Source organism: Mobula hypostoma, chromosome 22 (assembly GCF_963921235.1).
Source record: "Mobula hypostoma chromosome 22, sMobHyp1.1, whole genome shotgun sequence".
NCBI lineage: Eukaryota > Metazoa > Chordata > Chondrichthyes > Myliobatiformes > Myliobatidae > Mobula > Mobula hypostoma.
The window spans coordinates 28,552,077-28,573,660 of record NC_086118.1 but is presented as its reverse complement, the minus strand read 5'-3'; the positions used below and the strand labels follow the sequence as shown (position 1 = coordinate 28,573,660).

Genomic DNA, 21,584 nt, shown 5'->3' with positions numbered 1-21,584 from the left:
AAAGAGGATAACTACACTCATTCTATTCCTGGTGTTCCCACAACCAATGATCTCACTTTGAGGACTCGTTGTCTTGTTATTTCATGCTCTCATTATTTATTGCTATTTATTTATATTTGCATTTCCACAGTTTGTCTTCAATATTCTTGCTCTTTCATTGATCCTGTTTACAGTTATTATTCTATAGAGTTGTTGAGTATGCTCGCAAGAAAAAGAAACTCAGGTTTGTATGTGGTGACATGTATGTACTCTGATACTTAATTTTACTTTGAACTTTGAACCATAGTGACTCACAAAGTTCATGCCGGCTTCTGTTTGTTATCACCTCAACTCTGCACTTTTCAGTGAGCAATGGAACAGATCCTGTGCAGATCGACGAGGTACAAAGCTACTTTATGACTTACTCATTACTGGGTAAAATGAGCATGAGCACCTTCAAAGCACCTACACAACAAAGACTCAGGGAATATGGGATAAGGGTCCGGAACCTTTGTTCCTAACCTAGCTCGCATGCTGAAACCACTTGATGAACTTTTAAATATGTCAACACACCATCAGTGGATAGATTGTTGTGAAGAGGCTTTTAAAAAGGTCAAAACCACTCTGTCACAATCTGAAGTACTCATGCACTTCAACCCATCACTGCCCATACCGTTGTCCTGTGACACGTCACCCTATTGTGTGGGGACAATTATCTCACACATTATGCTGTCGGGTGAAGAGCGTCCAATTGCTTTCACATCAAGGACATTAAGCAAGGCAGAAAGCCTCTGCCCACATTGAACGGGAAGCACTTGTAATTATCTTTGGAGTTAAAAAATTCCATCAATTCCTCTTTGGTTGATGATTCACACTACTGACAGATCATCGCCCCTTGACGTCAATTTTTGGTCCACATGCAGGCACTCCTTCCCTGGCTGCTGGTCGAATGCAACACTGGGCCCTGTCACAGTCCAAGCAGGATGTTTACTATGGGGCTACTGTATTTTCACTCGCCCATCATTAAAAAAGCAAGTGCTTGGCAAGCTACATGCAGTACACTTTGGCATAGTGTGCATGAACAAAATCAGACACAGCTACTTCTTGTAGCTAGGATTGGATGTAACCACTAAAGACAAGGCCAAAGCATGCCCACATTGTCAGTGAGTGAGAAATTTTCCTTAACTTGCTCCTTTGCACCCATGAGATTGGCCTGAAGAACTATGACAGAGGAGTCACATAGATTTTTCAGGACCTGTAGAAGGCCACATGCTCTAGGTCGTAGTGGACATACACACCAAATGGCCCAAAGCTGCCACCAAGAAGTGCATTACATCTGAAAGGTGTGCTGAAAAATTACATTCCATCTTTAGCCATTTTGGGTTTTCTCAATGGCCTACAATTCCTATCTGAAGGGTTCAAAGCATTTATGGCAGCAAACAGTATTCAGCGCATCATGAGCAGAATACCATCCAGCCACTAATAGCCTTCAAACAAAGAAACAGGCCCTGACGACTTCAGTGAGAAGTGGATACTAACCAGCATCTTAGCACTTTCTTACTGACATGATGCCAATACAGCTCACACCTCCACCAAAATGGCTCCAACCACTGCATTGATGAAAAGTCAGCTTTGCTCCTGGCTTAACCTGCTTAGACCCCCAAACACAAAACAGATTGTGCTAAATAATCAGAAAACCCATGCAAACAGAGAGACTAAAGTGAAGTACAGAATTTTCAGGGCAGGAGAGAGGGTACTTGCCCGGAACAAGGAATCGAAAGGTTAAGCATGATGCGATTAGTGTCCTGGGTTGAGTGGTATCATAACAACAAACTCTCACTCAATGTCAGCAAGATCAAGCAACTGAATATACACTGCAGGGGTCCATGAGAGGCAGGTGTATGGGATTGAGTGGGACTTGGGATTAGCTCTGATGGAATGGCGGAGCAGAATCAATGGGCTGAATGGCCTAATTCTGCTCCTATGTCATATGGTCTCATGAGCTGCCTATATTTCAATACAAGAAGTATCTTAGGAAAGGTGGATAATGGTGCTGAAGATGAGGTAGCTGGTTTACAAACAGACGCAATGTGCATTGAGGAAGGGCTCTTCCTCGAGTAAAAATGCAGTCAACAGGATGAATTGCAATGTAAAAAGCGGACAAGATAGAAAAGGGTGAATACCAGACTGAAGGTGTTGCATCTGAACGTGCGCAGTATAGGGCATTAGGTAGATGAACTTGCAGCACAGTTGCAGACGGGCAGATATGATGCTGTAGGCATCGTTGAATCATGGCTGAAATGTTATAGCTGGGTGCTTAATGTCTAAGAATACATATTGTATCAAGAGTGTAGGCAGGAAGGCAGAGGGGGCGGCATGCTCTGTTGATAAAAACTGAAATCAAATCATTAGAAAGCAATGACATTGGGTTGGAAGATAGAGCTAAGGAACTGCAAGGGTAAAAAGACGCTGATGGAAGTTGTATACAGACTCCCAAACAGTAGTAAGGATGTTGTCTACAAATTACAATGGGAGATAGAAAATGCATGCCTAAAGGGCAATACAGTATTACAATAATCATGGGAGACCACAATAAGTAGATAGATTGGGAAAATCAGGTCGGTGCTGGATTATAGGAGGGGAAATTTCTAGAGTGCCTACAAGATGGCATTTTAGAACAACTCATGGTTGAGCCTACTGGAAGTCCAACTATTCTGGATTGGGTGCTGTGCAATGAACCAGAATTGATTAGAGAGCTTAAGGTAAAGGAACCTTTAGGGGCAACGACCATAATATGATCAAATTCACCCTGAAATTTGAGAAGGAGAAGCTAAAGTCAGATGTATCAGTATTATAGTGGAGTAAAGGGAATTGGCCAGAAATGATTGGAAAACAACACTGGCTGGGATGACAGCAGAGCAGTAATGGCTGGAATTTCTGGAAGCAATTCAGAAGACAGAGGATATATACATCCCAAAGAGGAAGAAGTGTTCTAAAGGAAAAATGACATAACCATGACTAACAAGAGAAGTCAAGGCCAACATAAAAGCAAAAGAGAGGGCATATAATAGAGCAAAAATTAGTGGGAAGTTAGAAGATTGGGAAGCTTTCAAAAACCAACAGAAGGCAAGTAAAAAAGTCATTAAGGTAAAGATGGACTACAAATGAAAGCTAGCCAATAGACAATAATATTAAAAAGGATACTAAAAGTATCTTCAGATACATAAAGTGTAAAAGAGAGAAAAGAATGGACATTGGATTGCTGAAAAATGATGCTGGAGAGGTATTAATGGGGGACAGCAAAACGGCAGACAAAATGAAAAAGTATTTTGCATCAGTCTTCACTGTGAAAGATGCTAGCAGTATAGTGGAAGTTCCAGGTGTCAGGGGCATGAAACGTGTGGTTATCGTTACTAGAAAGAAACTGAAATGTCTGAAGGTAGATAAGTCACTAGAAACAGGGTTTTGAAAGGGCTGGCTGAAGAGATCATGGAAGCATTAGTAATGATCTTTTAAGAATCATTAGATTCTGGAATGTTCCAGAAGACTGGAAAATTGCAAATGTCACCCCACTCTTCAAGAAGAGAGAGAGGCAGAAGAAAGGAAACTATAAGCCAGTCACTCTGAACTCAGTGGTTGGGAAGATGTTGGAGTCGATTATTAAGGATGAAGTCTCGGGGTACTTGGAGGCACATGATAAAACAGCCCATTGTCAGCATGGTTTCCTCGAGGGAAAATCTTGCCTGACAAATCTGTTGAAATTCTTTGAGGAAGTAACAAGCAGGATAGACAAAGGAGAATTGGTTAGTTTTTCAGAAGGCCTTTGACAAGGTACCACACATGAATCTGCTTGACATGCTACCAGTCCATGGTATCACAGGAAAGATTCTAGCATGGATTAAGTAGTGGCTGATTGGCAGGAGCCGAAGAGTGGGAAAAGGGAGATTTTTCTGGTTGGCTGCCGGTGACTAGTGGTGTTCCACAGGGATGTATGTTGGGATTGATTTTTTTTTATGTTATATGTCAATTACTTGGACGATAAAATTGGTGGTTTTCGTGCAAGGTTTGTAGACAATATGAAGGTAAGTGTGGGACAGGTAGTTTTGAGGAAGTAGGGAAGTTACAGAAGGACTTAGGCAAATTAGGAAAATTGGCAAAGAAGTGGCAGATGAAATACAGTGTCAGGAAGTATACGGTCATGTACTTTGGTAAAAGGGTTGACTATTGTCTCAATGAAGGGAAAATACAAAAACTGAGGTGCTAAGGGACTTGGGAGTCCTTATGCAGGATCTTCTAGAGGTTAATCTGCAGGTCGAGTCTGTGGTGAGGAAGGCAAATGTGATGTTAGCATTCATTTCAACAGGAGTAGAATAATAAAAACAAATTTGTAATGCCTCACTTGGAGTTTTGAAGCAGGTCTGGGCCCCTTAGAAAAGATGTACTGAAACTGGAGAGGGTTCAAAGGAGATTCACGAAACTGATTTTAGATTTGATGGCTTGTCAAATGAAGAGCGCTTGATAGCTCTGCAACTGTATTCACCAGAATTCAGAAGAATGAGGGGTGACATCATTGAAACCTATCGAATGTTGAAAGGCCTTGATAGTGTGGATGTAGAGAGGGTATTTCCTATGATGTGAAAGTCTAGGACCAGAGGACACAGCCTCAGAACAGAGGAGCATCCTTTTAGAATGGAGATGAGGAAAAATTTCTTCAGCCAGGGAGTGGTAAATCTGTGGAATTCATTATCACAGGCAGCTGTGGAGGCCAAGTCTTTACGTATATTTAAGGCAGAGTTTGATAGATTCTTGATTGGTCAGGGCATGAAGGAATACGGGGAGAAGGCAGGAGACTGGAGCTGAGAGGAAAATTGGATTAGCCATGATGAAATGGTGGAGCAGATTCGATGGGTCAAATGGCCTAATTCTGTTCCTATATCTTATTTCTGCTCTTATGGTCTAATGGAAAGACATCTCTGGAACAAAGTGGATACCTGTGATGCTGGTGGTGGCTCGAACTAGTCCTGTGCTAGTGGAAACTAGCAATCATAACATCTGGAGAAGGCGCGTTGATCGGCTGTTGCTCAGTTATGAGGCTACTAAAAACTAACACAAACTGAACTATCCAGGTCCAGTTGTAGAAATGGGACAGGATCTTGAGACAAGTAGTGCAGAACCTCCATTAAGATCAAATGACACAGCCAGTACTCCAACATTTGTGCTTCAGAGCTACTCCCTCCTGACAATGCAGTACCCAAGCCAAGATCTGTACCGCCAAGAGCTAACACTATTGGCATTATCCCCATGTCATCATTACCATCACAGGAACAGGCAGCCTCCTAACAGACTGAGTCTCTAGTTTAAAGTTCAAAGTTCTAAGAACTAAGCAAACTTAATAACAAAGTATATATAGGTTACCATATACAACCCCAAGATTCATTTTCTTGTGGGAATACTCAATAAATCCATAATGGAATAATGAGACTCAATGAAAGACCACACCAACCTGGACATTCAGTAAGTGTGCAAAATGTAATAAACTGTGCAAATACAAAAATAAAGCAATAATAATAAAAAATAAATAAACAGTAAATATGAGAATATGAGATGAAGAGTCCCTGAAAGTTATTCCATAGGTTGTGGGAACTTCTCAATGATGGGGCAAATGAAGTTGAATGAAGTTATCCTTTTTGATTCAACAGCCTGATGGTTGAGGGGTATTAACTGTTCCTGAACCTGGTGGTTTGAGTCCTGAAACTCCTGGAGCTTCTTCCTGATGGCAGCAAGAAAAGAGCAGCCCTGGGTGGTGGGGTCCCTGATGAAGGATGTTGCTTTCCTGCGACAGTGCTTCATGTAGATGTGCTCAATTTTGGGAGGTTTTACCCACAATGGACTGGGCCGTATCCACTACTTTTTGTAGGATTTTCCATTCAAAGACATATACCAGGCTGTGATGCAGCCAGACAAAATACTCTCCACTATACATCGATAGAATCTGTAAAAGTTTTAGATGTCATGTGGAATCTTCACAAACTTCTAGGAGGGAGAGAGGGAGAGGGGGCAAGTGGGAGAGGGGGGTGTGAGGGGAGAGAGGGGAGAGGGGGGCGAGGGGAGAAAGAGGGAGAGAGAGAGAGGAGAGGAAGAAGGAGAGAGAGATGGACAGAGAGAAAAAGGAAGAGAGAGAGAAGAAGGGAGAGAGAAAGATAGAGAGATGAAGGGATAGAGAAAGAGAGAGGGGGGTAAAGGTGAGGGTGAAGGTGAGAAGGTAAGGTTATCCACAAGAAGTTCTGAAAAAGAGAAGGCCAAAGTCCTATCAATGACAATCTAATTATACCATTCCCTTAAAATACAATCTCAAAAACACTATTTTAGTACAGTGTTACACAATACTCTCCATTAACTTGAGTGTACTACGAGCAGTAAAGAATCTTGCAATAGTCACCAGTCACTAAAAAACTATGGTCAAACAATCAAACACAACATATCAGGAATACTTGCATAATCCAACCATTTGATAAACAACTGATAAAATTCTCTGTAACATTCCCCAGCATCAGCAAGCAGCATGGTTTTAAAAATTTGCTGCAGACCATATGCAGTTTTCAATCAATCACGTCCATGTAGTGTACAGATATCTTGCAAAGAAATAAAAACACTTTCTGAAGATGTGTTCTTACTTACCAGGCACTGTTAGCTAAGCTCTTGAACTTTGACAAAAAGCCACACCCACTTGTTCCAAGTCATGTGTGGAGTGTGAAGATCGAACAAAAGGGACATTAATGCAGGAGTAATCATTACCCATATCACAATGCAAATCATCAAAGGAATGTATTATTGAAGTAGCTTCAAGAAATTTTAGTGTTTAGAGAGTGAGCAAGTTGAGTACCTACCAACAATTTTTTGTAGTTTTACAAGAACAATGCTTCTGTTGAATAAGCATGCAAGAGAAGTTCCTAATCTACATACTCAAAGCAATTTACAGAGTAACAATGTCAGTGCTTTCAGCAAACATCAGTGGGCTATTATTAGGGGGTGCGTATGCTTGCACATGTGATACACACATGCATTCAAAGAGCTGGGACATAGAATATAGCACAGGAGGAGATCATGATGACAGTCAAGACTGATTCCATCTTCCCGCACCTACAAACGTTTGTACTTTATAACCATCCTTTTTCCTGTCTGATCATATACCTCTTAAACATCCCTTGAATGTTATAACTGCTTCCACTACTTCACCTGGCAGCACATTTCAAGTATCTCTGTATGTGTAAAAAAAACAACTCTCAAATCTTCTTTAAACTTTCTACACCAAATTATCACTGTGCACTCTGGCATTTGGTATTTCCATCGTGGAAAAAAAATGGAGTAATCTACTTTATCCATACCTCTCAGTTTTATAGACTTCTATCATGTTACTCCTCAGCAAACCACTCTTTACAGAAAATACTTTCTAATGGAGACATCTATCCTGATGAGCCTCTGCTGCATCATCTCCAGAGTTTCTACACTCTTCCTGTAACATAGTGACCAGAAATAAGCACAAGACTCCAAATGCACCCTAACAAAAGTTTTATAGAGCTGTCTTTTATATTTAACAACCCACTGTTGAAGGCAAGTATGCTATCTACTTGTGTAACCACTTTTTAGCAAGCTATCAACTTGGACCCCAAGAACTCTTTGTACTTCAGTGCTCTTAAGGGTCCTACTGTTTACTTTATACTTTACACTTGTGTTTGACCTCTCAAAGTGCAGCAGTTTAGACTACCCAGATTAAACTCCACCTGCCATTCTCTCTGCTCACATGTTTTGACAACCTTCATCATTATCTGCAACACCGCCAAATTTGGCATCATCTGAAAATTTAGCCCATCAGCCCATCTACATTTTCATCCAAAAGAGGTTCAGTACTGAACCTCTTGGCACATTCAGACCTTCAGTCAGAATAATATGGCTCCACCACTACCCTCTCCCTTCTATGACAAAAACTAATTTGGAATCCAATTTTCCATAGATCCCATGTGTTTTATTCTTCTGGATCAGCCTACCACGAGGGATCTGTTTGAAAGCTTTACCGCTAAACTATTTAATTTCTGTTTGACATTGAAGCAGCCTAGTATTGAATTCATGAGAAAAGTTTCTTGGCTACACTTTGTGTAGAATGAGATTTGTAAAGTGAGAAAAGACTCTAAAATTAGTCTCATCCCAAAGTACTATGAAAAAAGATCATTCCGTTTTATAAAAAGATGCAGCTTGACATGAGAATAATTTGGTATGCCCATTATGAAAATCACAATATGAATGGTTCAAGTCACATAACAAAGCTTAATGAAGGTGTTAACCCAATGTAAACAGGAGCTAATAGTGTGTGATGAACTGCAAAACACTGGCAATATTTTATGTCCCTAGCCATCGCTTCCCATTTTCTCCACAAGTTCTCTGCTCCTAAATTCTTTAACCTGAAACATCAACTGTATTTCCCTATCCATAGATGCTGCCTGACAAGCTGAGGATCGCCAGTATTTTATCCTCAGATTTTCCTGTTTTACGATTTCAGTTTTATGATTTTCATCAACTGCAAGATTCTCCCTCATTCAATGAAAAACCATGAGAAAGCCTAATGTCTTAAAATAGCAATTGTATCAACCACTTTAAGATGGTTCTCCAAAGTGTCCCTCAAAAGAGGGGATTCATAAAGTATAAACTGAAGAATTCATTAATAATGTGGTTTTGTATTTTAATGCATTTTCATGATATGTATATGGGAGGCTTTTATTTTTGATCAGGAAACATTTGCCTATTTAAGTTCAAGTTTTTTAATATTTTAGATTTTCCATTAATGATTAAAAGTAAAACTGACTTACTTATTTATGCTCTTGAATACATCAAAAATATTTTCCTTTCTTTCCTAATAACGCAATCTTTGTTCTCAATGGTGTGGAAACAATTTACACAGGATTTCTGTTTGCAACAAATGATTATCATTTCTTCGGCAGTGGCTGGAGTGACTATAACAGAGACTTTCCTTTCAACACAACATTTTATTCCTGACCTCTGCTGGGTGTCTTTTCCCAGTGGCCCAGATCAGAAAGTTCCTTTGAGGAAAGCAAAAAGCACGAGGCTGTGCTTGTTCCACAGTGCACGTCATACTGTCGTATTAATGAGTTGCACAAAAATTATGAATAGTTTTATTATAGCCATCAAAGAAAAATTATGTGTGAATCTTCAGCTCTTGTAGCTGACTCCAATAATGATGGACATTTATGTACAGCTCACAAGATTAGCACAGAAATGTCATGGTGAATGTCAAGAGAATAAGCTTGTCCATACACACAAGAAAAGATGTGAGCGTATTCCCTATTATGAACTTGAGCTGCAAACCAATTTTCACAGCAATGTCCAGCTGCCAATTTATCTATCTGGGTCAACCTGACTATCAGCATGGGAGAGTTCAACACAAACTGACATAGTGAAACATCGATGTTGGCCCATTAGTCACAATCTGATCTGTAAAGTGGCTATAAAACTCTTTATATACATATAAACGTGTTGTTATTTAATCCCCAGCATAGGTCACAGTTCTCCTTCGCTTGAACACACATCACATTGGAATACATCATCTGTTCAATCTAGTAAACTCAAAATCATAGAACACGCACTCAACTGTATCTTTAAAGACTATGCACATGATGTGCTGCATTGTTGTACAAGCCACTGGAGGATGTTTTATTGGCAATTCTATTCTTGCTAGTTGTCTCATAGGCAAAGCAGTAATGCAGGCAGACAGCTGTGGTGGGTAAATATGTCAGTGAGCTTGAGGAATACTAGAGAACTCAGCCATTTGCCACGTGTATAAGTCAAATGAAAATGATAATGTTCATCCTCATTGTTTGAAGACGAAAAATAACATCAAGGTCTCTCAGAGAGTCATAAAGTTGAGAAACATGGTTACACGTGAAAAGATGATGACATTATTCCTACTGGTTATAGGAGCAGGGACAAGAGCATTGGTGAACTTAAGTCCAACCAGAGGCAAGGCCTCTTCTGGGAACATTACAGAAGTCAAAAAGTGTATGTCTAACACAATAGCTTCAGACACCAGCAAGTGGTCAGGCTAAATATACTAGTTAAAAGGTGCATTTTTCAGACCTGTGAGATAGGCAATTCACATTTTCCAATCCAGCAATTACCTCCGAAGGATTATGTAGGAACTGGTGAATGAGAGAATTCACACAAGTTTAAGCTTAGCACATTGAACCTAGCATTCTAAGAGAACTTCCAGAATAATAACATCACAAAGCATCCTATTTGGATGCACCAACATTTGGTATATCAACTGCTTTGTCTGTGACTGTCTCCCCTCCATAGACTCAGTCTATACTTCTCACTTCTTGGTAAAGCAGCCAATATAATCAAAGACTCTATCCACCCTGAACATTTTATATTTATATATATTTTTATTTATTTATGTAATATGTATTTCTCTCCCCCTCTACCTCTCCATCTCAGAAGAAACAAAAGCCTAAAAGCACTACCAGGCTCAAAGACAGACTGTACCTCACTGCTGTAAGACTAGTAAATGTATTAGATGGACTCTCGACTTGGTTATGATCTTGCACCTCATTACCTACCTGAACTCCAATTTCTCTGTAGCTATTGTACTTTATGCTGTACTCAGCTATTGTTTACCTCACTCTGCCTCAATTCACTTTGGTCAGTATGAACAGTATGCAAGACAAGCTTTTCACTGTAGCTCAGTACATGTTACAATAATAAATCAATCCCAATGGAGATTGCACTGGAAAACATATAAAGGCTTTTGCTCAGGGCTCAATGCTCTGATGCACATGGGAAACAAGCCCACAGATGTCCTCATATCAGCTGAGTTGCACGGGTCATGTGAATCGTACAACTGAGGTTGGCAGAAAACCAACTGGGGATGAATAGCAGAGACTGGAAGGATGCAAAACGTGAGGAATAAATATCAGGAGGCCTTTTCAGAGGAAGTATGGAACATACCTGGACAAGACTCCCTTGATGTTTCAAGTCCTTGAAGAAATTAGTAATACCCGTTTGTCCTGGATGAAAGGGAGTCAAAAGTGTGGAAAAGTCCTATTGAAGTTCTGTTCACATAATGGCAGCAGAGAGTGAAGGGACAGAATAGATATTTTCTGGTGTCATAGGCTATAGTTTTGGGCAGAATAATATGGCTCCAGTCTTGGGTAGAATTTTCAGTGCACCCTAAGCAGCAATTAGAATGAGCATTGATAGGGTAGAATAGTGACAATACTAGTGTTATCAATTACAGTTCACATTTCCAAATCCAGTGATTCCTTGAAAAGGGTGGAAGGTAGGAGATCAACCGTGAGCCCTGTTGGACCTACATCTAGCTGGGAGTGGGGGGGTGGGTGTTGCGGATACTAGAGCCTGGGTGCATTTAGGTTGTCCTCTGTTTTCCATCAAACTGGCTAACAGCAAGGATGGGGGTTGGGAGTAAAAATGGTTTGGGGAGGCCTACATTTATCGCTGGGGGATGGAGGTCAGTGATTGATAGAGTCAGTCAGAGGGAAAAGGTGGGCAAAAAAGAGATCAGCAGCAGCTTGGGAATGGAAGAGTCCATGAACGACATTGAGGTTTCAACGGGACGCATAGGGATGGGGGAAGAAGTCAAAGAAACGCTGAATGGAGGATCCAACAGTTCACAGGCAGGGGAGATGGAATCTTAATGGCAGTATATTTATCGCAAATGGTCAAGAAATGTTTCAGAACTTAAGGAAAATCCTCAGATTTTATGGTTGAAGCCCAAGGTAAATATGCAGAACTCCAACAACAAATAGAAGTACCCGACAAGAACAACGGTGAGTTGGAAAGAGATTGGAAAATGGAGGAAATTATTACAAGGATACAAAAGGAAAAGGAATTTGTTGCAAAGTGAATGATCTACAATCAGATTATAAAATGAAAACATGGAAGCAAATGAAGAAGAATTCCAAGGTCTCAGTAAACAACTGCAGGCTACGATCCAAGAAAAGGAAAACCTGAAAAAGCAGATAGACTTGGAAAAGCAGCAATTTTAAAAGTATAACGTGCGATAATTACTATTCTTTAACAAGACGATTTTAGACTTACAGGTGATGTAGATGAAATCAATGTAATTGAGGTAATGCAACTACATGAAAACGTGACAAAATTAGGGAGGAATAGCAGTTTGCGGCAGTATCTAATGAGTGCATTAAGCATTCACGAGGAATTGCAACTACAGAGTGATGCTAATAGAGAACTGCAGGCTGAACTAGATTGTCTAAAGTAGAGAACTCCAGGACATATTTGGTTGGAACACAAGAAGTCTAGCAGGTGGCGGTAAAACAAAAAAGAAGAAGGGATGGGGTTGAGTGCAGGGGAGGGAATTATGAACAATAAACTCCCCCAACAGGTGAATTATGAGGAATGGCATCATCACATGCATTCCCAAAGGAAAATCACAGAGGTTACAAAGGCATCTTCATCATAAGTACCAATCAAATTTGCCAGTGGCTTTATTGGATCTGGAAATGGACCCCAAATGCAACTTAACCAGGGTTAAATTGCTTTTTCAGTCATGCAGTACCAAAACAGCCAGGACTGTGCAATCCAATTTCTAGGCATCAATTATCATCTTTTGCTGAGACAGTACAAATTTTGATCCTATTTCTAACCACTTAAGTATCCAAATAGAACAATTCATAATGAAAATTAGCTAAATAGTGGCAGTACTACTTCATTCTGGTATAAATTAGTTCCAGATGCCAACAGTGTAAAATGGACAGGGTCATTTTGACCTTCTTTGTAATGACTATGCTATGCATCATTTTATTCCACATCTCCTGCCTCAAATGATCAAAAGCTTTGGATACCTCAAAATATTTCATAACCAAAGATACCTCAAGTCAATTTGCTCTTACTGAGGTTTAAACACTCCTACATGTTAGATAATCTGCTGGTTTGATCAGTATACCCAGAGAATATCACTGCTCTTCTTCAGCAATCAATGGGCAATATTACAAGGATATTTACAAAAAGTTTGGCCAGATTTTTAAAGATGTAATCTGTGACAATAAGGTATTTGTTTATTAACTCATTATATACCAGAATCCCTGGCTCACAGCTCAAATCCAACAACACTACAATGTATAGATGACATCAAAAGTTTACAAAATTATTTGTCTGCCTACTGGCAGAGTATATACAAATGCTCAAACTGAATCAGAGACTATTCCAAGCATTCTGCAATCCCTGTACCCCTTGACCTTATTTCAAATTTTTCAATGCCTGAAAACGTATCTGAGTGAATATCAAGGTCAATTCAAATCCTTGGACAATGAGGTTTGCACCGTATTAACAGCACTTTATACAATTCACCTTGCACTATGTAGCGACTACATGTAGTACACCGAACAGGTCACAATTGTAATACATGTCCTTCGTGTTTGTATTTTTAATTTAAAATATTAACTTTGTATTTCATTTGATTAATAACATTGCACACATAATATCTAGAATTATTCCAAGCTATCTCCATGTTAGTTGTGGGCGGGGGGGGGGGGGTGTTCCAGTTTGCCTTTTCCCATTGAATTCCATGTTACAAGTGGAGATAAATTCCTACAGGATGTTTTCTGTCATATTAAGCCATTTTATCAGTGATGACAAAGTGACTCACTGCCACAATGTAACAGCTAGACAAGGCTAGAGTGAAAGAAGCAACAAATTGTGTCCGTTCTTTTTTAGTCACTCAACACTGTGAAGCACTAAGATTTAGATATGATAATCTCTGCAGGATGGGTTGGCAGTCGGAGCTGAGACTGTCCTTTGCTGTGTCCTCTCCACTCTGAGGATATTGAACAGTGTAGCAAAGCTGTACTCATCACCTGTGAAACCATTTCTCTGGTGTACATGACTCATGGCTTAGGAAAGGGTTTAGGAAGTGGAGATCAGAGGGAAAGAGAATGGCGGTGTAGAAGTCCTGAGGTAATTGAAGCATGGTGATATAGTGAAAGTGGAGTAAAGACTGAGGAATAATTTTAGGAAGCCGGCCATCATTACAGCAGCTCCCCATAGTGCAGCCTGCTAGAGGAAATGCCTCACAGAAGAAACTGCAGTCTGAGATGTCTGCTCACATGCTGTCAGACTGGCGAGGTTGTGGCAAAGGAGGGGCTTGGCTGTATATGCTAGGCAAATCAACGTGATGACAGCATATCTAAATCTTATTGCCCCACTGTTTTGAGCACCTAAAAATAAAAGAGAAAATTTGTTGTTTCTTTCCCATTTTGCTTTCATTTATATTTTTGACAAAAATTCCATAAGTGAATTTTGTTCTCACAAACTTTAGTAACTTGTGAATTAAGCATGAATTTTCATGAGCCAAACAGCCATAAAGCAGAGATTACACATGCTGAATTGTCATCTGAAATTCATTATGATTGAACTGTGGATTATAATTATTTTGCTGAAAGTGATGCAGGCGATCTTAACAGTGCAAATATTTCCCCCATTCTCTCTATCTCCCTCCATTTTTCAACCCCCCCATGCCTTTGTCACTCTTACCCACTCCATCCATCCACTTGGCCTCTCACTCTCTCTGCTTGTCTACCCTCTTCCTCCCACCCCTCACACTTCAAGCATTCTCCCGCTTTCTGGCCCTGTTTCACCAAAACAATATAGGGCAAAGAATCATCTCTACTGGTTCCCTATCCTTCATTCCAAAGATTTATTCCTTGTACCAACATCAGTGTGTACCATCTGAAAATCCACTCACAGTTAGACTGGCAGCACCTAACAAAATCTCTGCCTCCAGGAAGGACAGGACAAACGCACTTCCATCACACCAACTTGAAAATTTATCACCATTCTTTCAAAGATGGGCCTAAATTCTGGAACTCCCCACACAACTCCCATTATGTCTTTTTTTCCCAGCAGCAGGATGTGCAATTCAACAGCATAGCTTACTACCACCTCTGACATGTCACTTGAAAACAGTAACATAGAAACAATTCCTCTGCGAAAGCTTACACCTAGTTGCAATGCCATTTTCCACCACACAAATAAAGAGGAATTCTATCACAATTCTGATTTGATATCTTGTAGCTTGTGGAAAGGCATTTGGATGTTCACCCCATACATGAAATGCAGCCTCCCTCCTACTCTTAGAGTTACAGTATCTATGTGGCTATTAATATTGAGTCTCTGGTCATTGACAACCATTAGGATGCTGAAGATGAAGAAACTGGTGCTGATAATACCATCGAATATTGTTGGCAGAGCATCTGAAAAAAATCCTGGTTTTTGTTTATCGTTTGTAGCCTGCGAACAAATTCAAGTCACATTTCAGTGAACCTTTTTCTCAATGTACCGGAAAACCGTTGGCCAGGTCTTAACTGTCCATAATGCTGAGTCGCATGGAATGGGAAATGAAGGAATCTCTTAATTTGTGCCCAGGTATCCATTCCACTTTCACTCATACATAAGCTAAAAGGTCTTGGCCCAAACTATCGTCTGCTTATTTCTCTCAATATTTACTTCCTAACCTGTTAGTTTCTCCAGCATTTTGTGTGTGTTGTTAAGGTTGAATAATCTCCTCTTTCCATCTGAATGGAGGTTGTTCTAAACATAGAACTAGATTATTCTGGGTGCACATTATCACAAGGCTCTTACTTCATGGCTTATAGGTTTGAACCCAAATTGCAAGAAGATCTGATCAACTGCAAACTGTCTGTTCTCACAAAACGAATCCCTTCTATCTACCATATCGCACATGCTTTTATCAGTCTTTCTAATCAAATTGAAGCTAAAATAGAAGTATTGATCCAACCACACACACACAACACTTTACACTGCAGCAGAAACCTTTAATATGTGCACAGGTATATAATGCAAGCAGTAATGGCAGCATTCACTCTACCGGCACACAGGATGCAATACCAGTTGCTTCGTACTTGAAAGAAACCGCAAATTGTCATTTACAGTCACGGAATGGCAAGGGGCAATCAAGAGGCAAGGAGCAAAGAAGTGGAAAAGACAGTTTTGCTTTCACACAAAACAAGGTAGTTTTAGTCTTTGGGTCAACAATCACACTACACAGCTTTCTTTCAAAAGAAATCCCTCGGACTGGGACTGCCCTGCACAGTGATTTATCGAACTATTGTTTGGTCAAATAGACCGTTATTTGGCATGGAAAAATAGGACTTTAGGAAATGAAGGAGGGGCAATTTCTGAACGTGTGAAGTCAAGCAGGCCATTTTGTTAAATGATCTGTGTAACGATGCCTTTGCTGATTTCAAACATTGTTCTTTATTTTGTTGGGCATGCATTTGATCAGCCCAGTAACAATCAATGTCAGAAAATAAAACTTTTTCACCTTAGTTATCAGTACATTAAAATTTCACATTTTTCTGAAACAGCCTCAAAGCTTCCAGTCATTAAATTCTCATTTTCAGTCCACACAGTTTTCATTGGTTTGCTGCTGGCCTAGTATCAGTTTCAGTGCCTGTCATCGTTTCAGTCATTTTTATTGCTGCTGAAGAGTCTCCTGCACCAATCCCTCATTAAAAGGGCACTTGCTATACTCCCTATCTTTTCCCTGGCACTATCTATGCTGCACAACACAAAGAAATCAATTATTAAAAGTGCTAGATGTTTAATCTCTTACCTAACTGATGAGACAGACTTGTTGGCAAGCTTGAGAGCAGCTATCGAGAAGTGTAAGATGCTGCTACACGTGTCTTTTCACATGGCTGCACAGACCACAGGAAGACGGTGCTGGCACTTCAGCAAATGAGTCAAGTGCACACTTAGTGCTCTCTGTGCTGCTTGTTGACTCAGTAACAGCTCGAAAAGGCAGGAAATGGGCATTTCTTAAAGTCTGCTGAAGGGAGGTGCTTGGTGACTGTTCACTGAAGGAAACACTCTGAAGAACTGAAAAGAAAATCTCCAATGTTTGAGGGGCAGCATTGGTGATGATAGTCTAGGCAGCCACCAGGAGGAAGGAGTTGCATCTTCCCACCTCCGGGGTTGATAATCCTCCCATCAGCATCGTATATTCGAATGAAGTATGCCAGTAGGGGTGCATTCAGGCATCTGTTCCCAGATGTGTGTGGTGCTGGAAACAGTTCAATGGCTCATCAGGCCAAGAATCATTTCTCCCACAACTGCCTCACCTATAGCTCCAAAATTCTCATCAATTCTTTTCCACAGCCCACAGGTTGGGGTAGATTCCACCAGCCCACTTCAGCAACCCCTGGCAGACTCTATTGCAATCTTCACATCCCTGTGTTTTTCAACTTCTAAATCACTTCATAGTGACCAACAATTTGCCTAAGCAAGGCTGTTAAATGATGAAGAATAAATATCACATTATTCATAAATCTATCTGATCAGAGATCACCCTCCTGTGCTCAAATGCTACAGTTTGGGTATAAAAAACTGGGGGAAGTTCAAGCAATATCAAGTGGCAATGCTGGAGGTTCCAGCACTGGCTTTCTTCCCATAACATTATTTTTTTACTAAGTACCACACGACTCTGGCACACAACACAGAGAAGCAGATTTCAGCAGCCACATCTCTCTTAGCTCTGCCTTCACACCTCCTTTTTCAATTCAGCAACAGAAAATGTCAAAGCGCTCACACTCTGGAACTAGGCCACATTTGTAAAGCAGCACTGCGGCTAACATGACCACAATTACCAACTCAGAAACATAACATGCACCTTCAGCAGACAGCCGACAAGACCAGCGTGCAAGAGGTTAAAGCGTACAGATCCTGTAGCAAGGAACTGCGGTCAGTGAACATTCACTACCAGGAAGCTCCCTGAGACAGTTCTGACTGCTTCCACGCACTTGAAATTTGAATCAAAACAGTCCCTGGTGTTAATCGTGTAAACAACCAATGAATGCATCCGTGGAAACAGTCAGCATACAGCCATTTGCACAATAGCATGTTCCGCATGTCCCTATCTGTGCAATCGTCAGCAACATACTAAAGGTCACTGCCACCATCCTTAATGTCTCTCTCCAATTCAGAATTCCCAGATGTACTTTTCACACAACACAAGCTGATTTACAGACTTGTCTGTAAAGACAGACCAGCTTTGAGTAATAATTAACAAAGGAAAAATCAAATTAATTAACCAAATTAATAACAATTGAATGCTGCTGTTGTTATGTGAACAAAGTCACCGGAGAAAAATGCTAGTAGATACAAAACAGCTTCTTTATTCGACAAAACAAGGTACAGCAGGCATCGTATGGAGATGATTTTGGTGGAAAGGTCTACTGGTCCAACATGGGGCTTGATATTTTTTATGCCAAACATCAAAGGACAATTCCATATTTACAATGTATGGACAATGCTTTCTTTGAAACTACATACAACCTTCACACCACCTGATTCACATCCACACCACAGACATCCAAATGCATTTTAATCAGCATTGTCTGGACTGGGATTCACAGCTTTTAGGACCCATTGCTCAGAGCTGCACTCCAAATTAAATGCACAATACATTTTCAAATGTGAAGACTGATAGCCAAAGTCATTTGCTAAATGTATATGTCCTAAACCCAAAAATCACCCTAACTGGCAAAACAGAGACAAGTAAAAAAAAATGGAACACGTGTGTATGCAAATATAGCTGTTAGCATGTGCGTGTACATACATGTCTTTAGGAAACTATGCATTGAAACCCAGCCAAGAATGAAGACATAATAAGCTCAAATGGAATGGGAAAATGAGTTGGGAGCTTAGAATAAAGACTGATGTTTACTGAAAAGCAAAATATTACTCAGTCTTAAAATGCATTGTTTGGACCGGATTTCCACAAGCCAGGCCACAGAGTACTATTGCTAACCTGAAATTCCTTTCTCTTGAATCCAGTCAACTGAAATTACATCTGAACTGACTACTGGTAAGCATACTAGCATCAGATTCCTTTGACTCCTAAGCCACCCGCAGACAAGTCTATTAAAACTTTATACTTGGCATGGTTTTAGAACATAAAACAATACAGCACAGTGCAGGCCCTTCAGTCCATCGAATTGTACTAACCTTTTAAACTACTCTAAGATCGATCCAAACCTCCCCCCCCCCCCATTTTGTTGCATACTCTCCTAAAGGCACATTACGTAGGTGGATCAACACATATCAAAGTTGCTGGTGAACGCAGCAGGCCAGGCAGCATCTCTAGGAAGAGGGACGTGCTGCTGGCCTGCTGCGTTCACCAGCAACTTTGATGTGTGTTGCTTGAATTTCCAGCATCTGCAGAGTTCCTCGTGTTTACGTAGGTGGATGCTCAATTGCAAGCCTTCATGTCTTGACTCTGATTTCCAAGGTTTGGGATCTTTTCGGTTTGTTATATGGGCTCCCAGCAGAGTTCAAGTCAGCACCAGCAACTCAAACAAAAAGAAGTTGTGTCCAGCAGGCTCCTTGTCCTGTAAAAGAGTTGCACACAATCAGAGGGGGAGCCAAAGGAATTTAAATCATCCCAGGAGTGCATGGCGTTCCTTGAAAGTAGTGCCCTTATGTGGCAAATGAGAAGGAATTGGCCCAATAACACACTTCAAGAATGTTCACCTCAGTTTAATATCCTATAGTTAGGATGGTTGCAATGGATGGCTATACCATTTCACGCTGATCAGCGAGTGACGGAGAAGGCCAGCAAAAGTTTAAAGATTAGTTTTCATCACTTGCCCATAAGACCCACTTTGTTTAGGCAGCTGGACTCAAAGTAAACTTGTTCCAAGGTTTGACAAGGAATGTTGGACTCAGATCAATGCTTTTGATCTTGACTACTGACCAATGAGTAACATGGATGACCTGCAATTTTATTTCACTGGTTATTTCAAATAATTTATTCAGCAATCAAGACAATTGCATAAATGTTCAATTGTAAAATCAATCTCAAAATGCATTATGATTGTTGGGATGATATTGCAAGAGTTAGGCCAACAGGAGGGCTAATGGAGGACTGGGGAATGCAACTTGTTTGGTGCAGCAATTTGCAAACATGTGCTGTACTTGAACATCCTACTCCAGAAAATGATTTAGTACATTGGTAGGCCTTAATTTGATCAGATACGCACTGATTGGGATTGACCATTATTGTAATTCATGTATTACGGAAAATATTTTGATTTTGGTCAATTGGACTTTATTCACATGTGCATAGACTTGATCAATTCAGCCTCTGAAGTACTTGTATGTGTTTAAATTTTTGTGCAAAGAACAATATGCTTTGAACAGAAATCCTCTTTACACAAGATCTCCAGTGGCACAGCACTACACCAGTAGTGAAGAGCAAGTTTCCACACGTGAATCTCCAGCAGCCTCACATCTTTCCAAATGTATTGTAATGACGTTTTAAAAGCAGAAGCACTTTGCTGGACCAAAAACCTGAATCATTGATACAAAAACCCTGCAAAAACCTGAATGGCCTTGTGCAGGTGTTAGCAAGTTACCATCCGCAGTTTGTGAAGTGAAGGTCATCCCACAGCACTGACAGGGCATTTCCAGGAATTTTTTTGTGTCTAACAAAATCCTTATGCAATTAAAACATATTAAATCCATAACAGAGTCATATAAAAGGTCTAATGGAACTAATATATAGAATACAGATCTAGTTTTTGTATGCATTTGTGACTTATTTTTTCATTTAAATTCTTAAATAAAAATCAAATATGAAAAGGTCTTTGATCAGTGGAAAAAGCCAGATGGAAAAATTGTTCACTAAGTATTATCACATGTGCAAAACAGAACTGGAATCAATGAGTTCTTTAATAATATTCTATTGATGCCAAACAAATTCCTTTGTTTATTTCTAGACCTTATCAAACTTTGTCTCATTGGCTGTTATACCACATCATCTGTGGTGGCTCTGTATTTTATGCAGCAGAGTCCTTCCTGTAAATACAGAATATTCAGCTGGAAATTTAAATCCTCACCCCACAAGTTGTGATGTCAGTAGGTTCTGAAGGTCAGGTCACAATGACTAATTTTCTTTGTCCCATGGCTCCCAGAAGAACAGCCATTTCCTCCCATGCATGCTTTGTTTTTCGATACTTTTATTCCATATGAGCAGTTCAGGTTTAGCCAATAATATTCAGAGGTTGACCCAATTGGAAGAACAGGGTTGTTGACTGGGAAGAGGTGGCTGGTTGGACACAATAACACTAGCTGAATTAGCATTAGTCCCTGCAAGCAGTCTAATGCTCCAGGCAAATGATGCCCAATAATTGTATAAAGCTGGGAGGCTGCAGGGTCTACCTGTGTAAAGTTAACTGATCAGTTGTGGAGTTGAAAGGATGATTAAGTATGATTTCAACATCTGTAAGAAGAAAGATAATAATGTAAGGTTTATCAACCCCTGTCTAGAGATGCACGAATGCACTGGCTGCCCATATGTGCATACAGCTGACATGAGGTATTTGAACACAGATGCAATAGAAATCGACATGTCGTTATCACCTTCGAAAGAGGCGAAGCACGGTGAAAAGTTCATAATTTTAGGAAAATATAGAGGGGACAAAAACAAAAAAAAGGAAGCAGCTAACCAGCTGGGGTCACAGAAGAGTAACGTGCAACTC

The 21,584-nt window shown here is 40.2% G+C and overlaps 1 protein-coding gene across 5 annotated transcripts in view; it reads right to left on the bottom strand.

The window, feature by feature from the left end:
* Positions 1-21,584, bottom strand: part of LOC134360240 (septin-9-like) — a 341,520-nt gene that overhangs the window by 74,515 nt on the left and 245,421 nt on the right. Inside the window, exon 1 of one of the 5 annotated variants that reach the window (XM_063074346.1) lies at positions 16,658-16,803. The exons of the other annotated variants lie outside the window; for them this stretch is intronic. The gene's annotated coding sequence lies outside the window, so the exon portion shown is untranslated. Of the gene's footprint in view, positions 1-16,657; positions 16,804-21,584 lie in introns of those variants that run through there. 5 annotated transcript variants of the gene reach the window in all.